We start from the raw sequence: 8,229 nt of genomic DNA on the forward strand, positions 1-8,229 counted from the left end.
ACTGTCACTGTCGGTTGCAGCAGCAGTTCAATAATAAAGCTGTCTGCTTGCCGTCTCGTTGCTTGTTTACAGTCTACTGTTATCTGCAGGGTTAATGTGTTCACTCAGAGTCCACGTGCCAACTTTTGTCCAAACTCCTCTGGGGGATGAAAGAGAAAGTGAATGTATCTTGCTGAAGTATAACAGGGGGAACTTCCCACCAGCACATGCATACCTTGTTTTAATAAACACTTACATATTTACTCCTTTAGATCATGGCTTGAAGTATTAGAGCATTCAATTTTTATTATTCTGTTGGATTTATTCAGGTCAGGAACAAAGGAAAGTTTCGGATCAATCCTCCAAAATAGTCGCCCCTTTGGTGGTTATCGGATCGCTGATCGTAGGATTGCTGTTGGTGCTGCTGATTTACAGAAGGCGGTCTCAACGTGAGTACAAACACACATTTGTTTAGCTTCAGTTTCCCTTTTTATAAACAGTAATGAGTTATGACTTACATTATTTGTGATCAAATATACTGGTATAGCAAGTCTTCACCGCTATGATATTTGATCATGATATTAATTTATAATTTTAATGTGATATTTGAATACTAAAGTTCTAAAATGTTGTGAAATGCAGTTTCTAACTATTTATTTTATCACTCTTTTCATCTGAACTCTCGGAGATTTAATCCAGACTTTGATATTAAACATTTTTCCAGGTGGTCATGTGGAGACGTATAAAGAATGTGAAGATGGCACAGCCTGAGGTAATTACACTATAATGTCCCAAGCAAACAATTGAAAAGATTAGTTTCACCTTCATTTCATTGTCCGTGTATTGACAGTCTACAAGACAATATCAAATATCTTAAAGCGCTCTCTCTCTCTCTCTCTCTCTCTCTCTCTCTCTCTATCTCTCTCTCTCTCTCTCTCTCTCAGGAGATTCTTCGTGTCACATGAACATAACTACTTACCAGCAACCTCTGAAAGGATTAGCAGCTGCCCCTGCTGGGGACCTGGGCCTCGGTGGGCCTCCTGCCGGCGGTGACCCCCCTGCATCTTCTGGCGGTGAGGAGCCAGCTGAGAGCAGTGATCAGCGACAGGGAAAGGATGAGCATCAGAGCAGTTCAGAAAACACAACCATTGAAACTGATAACAAAGAGAGTGAAAAAGTAAATGATAATCTGTCAGTGTGTGAGGACCTCATTGAAGACGAAGACATGTCTGATGATGATTTGTTAAAACTGTCACAAAAGAGGAAAAGTTCAGAGCCTGTCCAGAGTAGTGCAAAAGCCATCAAAGTCACTAAAGGGACAAAAACTGGAAAATCCGCAGCAGAGTCAAAAAGTGATTTGTCACTGACCCAGGAGGACCAGCAGAGCTGCTACTCTCCTGCTGGTATAAAGAGTTTTCAGCAGGGAACGAAGGGATCCAGGCTTGTGAAAGTAGAGGATCACTTTGCAAACCTGAAGCTGTTTGTAGAGTTAGCGAAGCCTCTGACAAAAAGATCAGGAAACTTTGGAGATGATGTTCTGACAGATCAGGAAATTTATCGTCTGAAGAAACTGCTGCTTAAAGTAAAAGCACATATCATTGCTGATGATGATGTTTAGACGAAGGTTCTCGTGTTTTTCTCTCTTCCTGTTATGTTTTCCTACTGTTTTGGGAAATCACAGATTAAACAGCTGTGTCAGCAGTTCACTTGTAATGTCACTAGAGACATAACCAGATCTATGAGGGACCTGGAGACTCAGGTGGTAGAACTGCAGAGTTTAGCAGGTTCTACAGGAGATCGAGGGCTTTTAGATTCCCTCAAGTCTAAAAAGTCGGCTTTGGCCAACCTGCTGGGCATCGCAGCACAGGGAGCTCTGGTCAGGTCACGGTTCCTCAACATCACGCAGATGGACGCCCCCTCTCACTTCTTCTTTGGTCTGGAGAGGAAAAATGGACAGAGAAAGATTGTTCACTCTCTGCGATCCAGCAGCGGCTCTGCAATCTCAGATTCTTCTGAGATTAGGAAATTTGCAGTCAGTTTTTATAAAAATCTGTATAAGAGTGAACTAACAGACAATCCAGATGTGTGCAGCAGCTTTTTCACCGGTCTTCCTCAGGTGGATGCTGCAGCCAATCAAAGCTGGAGGCTCCGTTATCCATTAATGAACTGTATACTGCTCTGATGAACTTACAGAGTGGAAGAGCTCCAGGTATAGACGGTCTTCATGTTGACTTCTATAAATCCTTCTGGTCCGTGTTGGGTGAAGACCTGTTGGAGGTTGTCACAAGCAGCCTGGAGAGGACGGCTGCCTCTGAGCTGCAGGAGGGCGGTCATCACTTTGCTTCCCAAGAAGGGAGACCTGCAGGAGCTGAAGAACTGGAGACCTGTTTCTCTGCTCTGCACGGACTACAAGATACTGTCCAAGGTCCTGGCCAGCAGACTCAGAGAGGTGATGGCTTCTGTCATCCACACTGATCAGACATACTGCGTGCCTGGCAGGCTGATAAGTGACAATGTCACTTTAATTCGGGATGTTTTGGAGGTCTCCAGCTCATTGGCTGTAGACACTGGTCTGATTTCAATAGACCAGGAAAAGGCTTTTGACCGGGTTGAACACCAGTATCTTTGGCAAACTTTAGCTGCTTTCGGGTTCAACCCTGGTTTCATAGCCAAGATCCAGGTTCTGTATAGTGACATTGCAAGTGTTCTGAAAATCAATGGAGGTCTGAGTGCTCCTTTCAGTGTCCAGAGGGGGGTCAGGCAGGGCTGCTCTCTGTCCGGCATGCTCTATTCTCTGGCCATCGAGCCTCTGCTCCACAAACTGAGGAATGATTTGACTGGTGTTTGTTTTCCTGACTGTGATGCCTCTTTTAAACTGTCGGCATACGCTGATGATGTCATTGTCCTGGTTAGCACACAGAGAGATATTGATGTGTTAGTGAACACTGTTAATCTGTTTGGTTGCATATCCTCTGCTAAAGTAAACTGGGGGAAGAGTGAGGCTGTCATGGCGGGGGATTGGCTGGTGGATCAACTCAGGTTACCTGGAGGTCTGGTCTGGAAAAAAGGAGCGCTAAAATACCTGGGAGTTTTTCTGGGCAATGAAATGTTCTTACAGAAAAACTGGGACAATGTCTTAGAAAAGGTCAAAGGTCGGCTCATGAAATGGAAATGGCTTTTACCTAAAATGTCCTACAGAGGTCGTGTTCTTGTGATTAACAATCTGGTCTCTTCTGCTCTGTGGCACCAGTTGGCCTGCGTTGATCCTCCAGCTTCTCTTTTATCACAGATCCAAAGGGTTTTGGTTGATTTTTTTTTTTGGGACAGGTTACACTGGGTACCTCAGAGCATGCTGTTTCTTCCTAAGGAGGAGGGTGGACAAGGTCTGGTCCATCTGGCCAGCAGGGGCGCTGCCTTCTGCCTTCAGTTCATTCAGAGACTGCTCACTGGGCCCACAGACCTGGTGAGGGTTTATGTAACTTTTAGGACCACTATGCAAGAGTTCACTACTAAAACAACATGTATTTTGGGGATCTCAGGTTTTTTGGTTTCATTTTTCTCTTCATCTGATGCCAGCTCTCAGGAGTGCCCATATGTTTTGGGCCTTTTTGTAACTGTAAGGGAGGTAACGGTAAATGTACAGGATTAATCTTGTTACAGTGCTGTAACACAAAACAATCAGGGTTGGTCATTAACTTTTGGGAGGGAGAAAAACAACCAGGAATATGCATGCACGTCCAAACCAGAGAGGGCAGGTGCTCACGGTTCACACAGTGCAGGGCTCCAATGTCCACGGATTTCTTGCACCAAGGTGACGTTTTAAGCACCACTGCTCTTCACCAGACTAAAATGACAATGTGCCATCTTAAATATACACATGATACAGTCACATGATACAGTCACATGAACTATTTTTGTTTTGTAAATATTGTTTATAGAAGTCTGTGAAAATTCTGTGTGTGTGAATTTATATTGTTGATTCAGTTTATTCTGCAGGTCAAAATGAAACGTTTCACTGGATTACAGACTGTCCTGACATTTTAATGACTTTATTGTTGTATTTTTATGATTACATGCACCATATAAACTGTGATGTGATTAAAACAAAATTCTCATAATATATTTGTATATTTATTTATTTATTTACCTTCAGTGTTGTTGTTAGAAGCCTTAGAGTTATTTTAGATGACTGAGATACACTAAAACACACATAGTGACTGAAGTTTGAAAAGTCAGATCTGAAACAGGTTGTTGTGGAGGGAGTCATGTCAGTCATGTGTCTCAGGTTAAGAGCTAACATTGAATGAATAGTGCACCCTGTTGTGGACAAAACTGGAAATTACAAGCTGAGGTGTGAAACTAAAGTCTTACTCACAAATCAGGAGTCGTATTCACAAAACCTCCTACGACTCAACATTTCTCCTGACTGGCCGAGTTAGGAGAAACTCCTAAGAATAAGAGGCGTGTCAGTCAGGAGAAATTCAGTGATGATGAACTTTGTAAAGCACATTTTGAAGGCAGGTGAGTTAATAAATAAGGATCCAATGTATGAAAATATCTAAGTAAAACAATGACACCAGAGATGATGGTTTATATATTTATATGAGAATGAACCATGTTTCCTTTTGTACCGTCCCTGTCATGAGAACTGCATTATGGGAATTGTAGGATCCAGTGTTTTTGGAGTTTGACCAATACTAAGGACTAAAAGTCACAAATGGTTAAGAAGAATAAGTTGTGTTGTTAATTTTTGTTGGGACTTTACTGTTTGTTCTTACAGCTCAACTGTGGCACAGACATAACAAGAGCAGCATGCAGGAACTCTTACACCTGCTCACAGTGATGCTGGAGGATGTTGTGTGTGTACATGTCTGTAAATGTATCCACTTGTCATTTAGTGAAAAGACATGACTCAGGATTATATATACTGGACTGATAGCTTTATTGATCCACTGATACACGCTGCAAATGACATCAAACATTGTAGTTACTCTGCTGCAGAAATGCATTTGTCCACTTTAAGATAATTGCATTTATAAAATTATAAAAGGATATAAAATGACACAGATATCAATCAATCAGATTTCAATCATGCTAAGAGCTTCATATGATTAGTGAGATTTCATTTCATTAGCACACCAGAAAATGTGAACTTGCAAAAGTAAGTGTTGTCTAATTCTATGTCATGTTGATGTTATTTGCTGTTTAAATTTAACTTCAACTCAGAAAAAACACTGGATCCTACAATTCCCATAATGCAGTTCTCATGACAGGGACGGTACAAAAGGAAACATGATTAATTCTCATATAAATATATAAACCATCATCTCTGGTGTCATTGTTTTACTTTAATACTTTCATACATTGGATCCTTATTTATTAGCTCACCTGCCTTCAAAATGTGCTTTACAAACTTCATTATCACTGAATTTCTCCTGACTGACACGCCTCTTATTCTTAGGAGTTTCTCCTAACTCGGCCAGTCAGGAGAAACGTTTAGTCGTAGGAGGTTTTGTGAATACGACTCCTGATTTGTGAGTAAGACTTTGGTTTCACACCTCAGCTTGTAATTTCCAGTTTTGTCCACAACAGGGTGCACTATTCATTCAATGTTAGCTCTTAACCTGAGACACATGACTTCATGTTGCACCACACAAAGGAGAAAAGTTTGAGAGAGAAAATGACAAATCCCTCCACAACAACCTGTTTCAGATCTGACTTTTCAAACTTCAGTCACTATGTTTTCAATAATTGTTGTATGACTGTGAAAGAATCCTGGTGGGGCAGCAGATGTGATGGATGGAGAAGATTTGAAGAAACAAACATTTTAGAAATGGTATCCAGATGATGTGTTTTAGTGTATCTCAGTCATCTAAAATAACTCTAAGGCTTCTAACAACAACACTGAAGGTAAACTGAAACACATCAGGATAAATCCTCATGCTTGTACAACAGTCTTGTCCCTCTCTTCCTGCTATGGCCTCTGCACTCCCCCCCAGTGAAATTAACCACAATTACCTGCATGACATGACTTTACATGACTACTCTGTTATTGCTTGTAGTTGGGAACTTACACAACAGCAGATCATGCAGTTTCTAACTGTCAAGTTACTTCAGATGCTTCTTTCTGGTGTTGAGGGTGTTATAGTATCTGGTATCTGTTGGTGTGTGTGTGTGTTATGCTGCAATAATAGACTATGATCATCTTACTTTAAGGCCATTATGAGGTGTGTGTGGGACTGTTTCCCTGACCTGAAGTGAGCTGCAGGAAGCTGAGTTATAGTATTTGAAGTGGTGCAACAACAGATTGTGCCCTGTGGCTGCAAAAATGAACCAACAGGATGACGTGTGAATAAAAAACACAGACAGACAGCTCTGGAGAGACACTTTACCACCTGCCAAGGTGAAATTAGTTTTTCACTGCATGTGCATGGAAACACTGTAAAACAACACAATAACAGCAGACAGATATAAACTGAATTTGCGAAATAAAAATAGACATTTTTCTTTAAATTTAGGCAACAGCCATTAACCCTCACATGATTTATATTCTTAAATATAGACTGATCACAAATAAGAGAAGTGAGCAGCTTGGAGGAGGATCTGTGAGTTTCAAGTTTATTGTAATGGTTGTTTCAGGAAGATATACCTCTAATATTTGGTACATCCAGTGTACCGGTATACAAGAGAGACAGTTGGACTAGAAGTGGCTGAAGATGTTATTGAGGTAGTTTGTTGAGGGCTGAATTCAGGTTATTACACACCAGGTTTTTGTATCTGCAGCAGGATGGATGGAGGGTGAAAAATGGATATGAAAAGCTTTTTTATCCTAATCAACATGTCAAATGGTAGTACTCACAAATCAAGTAATGCTAACAGTGTGTGTGTGTGTGTGTGTGTGTGTGTGTGTGTGTGTGTGTGTGTGTGTTTGCTCTATTTCATTCATGCTGCGACATGCCGCACCTACGTCTCTATCAGCTCATCTTTGATGTGTGACAGATTTGAAACTACAGGAGGACCGGGGCTCGGGGTAATGACAGGGTTTGAAAAGGAACTTTACACCGCAGCAAAAACACAACAATAGACCCCGCCTCCCTTCACCTCCTCCCTCTGCACTCTTTCTGGCAATCTTTTCCTCTTTCTCCTTCTTTCTCTGACCATATATGGTAGGAAATTAAACGAAAAGCTCATTGGTGGAAAGTGCAGGTAGATGTTTCCTCTTGTTTAGGATATGTTGTGGTCTTTTTTTCTTCATTTATATTTTGCTATCAAGTAAATATAATTAAATCTTTATATTTTTTAAAGAGATACATAAATACAATACTAGAGAACAAACCACTAAGACACTGTGAGAGGCTGTACCACACTGTTTTATATGCTTGACCTGATACTGAACCTATTGATCCGTCTATGAAACCATTAAAACAAAACTTAATAAATATGTGAACATACTCTGTGTAGCGGTGTCAGGTGTTGGTTTATCCTCTTTATATTTGTTTCCTCACTTTACAGCCAGTAATGTTTTTTTGTGTCATATTTCCACCTGGGACACATCAGCAGTGCCACACCCCTGCTCCTGTTGCAGGTACAGACAAGGCTCTGCATTCCTGCACACACACACACACACACACAGACACACACACACACACACACACACACACACACACACACACACACACACACACACACACATATATCTTGTATGTAAATCTTAGAGTCGAGAAGTGGCTTATGTAGGTTTTTATTAGGTTTTAAAATCTTGGTCAAAGTTTCCATTATGTACACTCTCAACCAGCCTTCCACATATATCCAAAAGTAAAAACATGAAAATAAGAAATATATGTGTTATGTGCAGATATTTATTCAGAATAGTGCTGAAACTCTTGAGTATTTTCGTCACACATTGATTTACCTGATTGTTTAGTCTATAAAATGTGAGAAAATACTGAGAAATGCCTCAGTTTCATTCTCAGGGTCCAATGTGGCATCTTCATAATGCTTTTTCTGTCCAATCAAAACACCAAAATATTTTATTTAAAATGATATAAAACAGAGAAAAGCATTAAAACCTCACATTTAATAGGCTTGAAACAGAGAAGGTTTGTCACATTTGCTTCATAAATGACTTAAACAATTCATTGATTATATTGATGATATTATATACACACTTACAATCATACACACACAATATCACACCTATAGATTAATATATACACAGTTATATACAATACATACAGTACATACACAGAC

Source organism: Thunnus albacares, chromosome 3 (genome assembly GCF_914725855.1).
Source record: "Thunnus albacares chromosome 3, fThuAlb1.1, whole genome shotgun sequence".
NCBI classification, from domain to species: Eukaryota; Metazoa; Chordata; class Actinopteri; order Scombriformes; family Scombridae; genus Thunnus; species Thunnus albacares.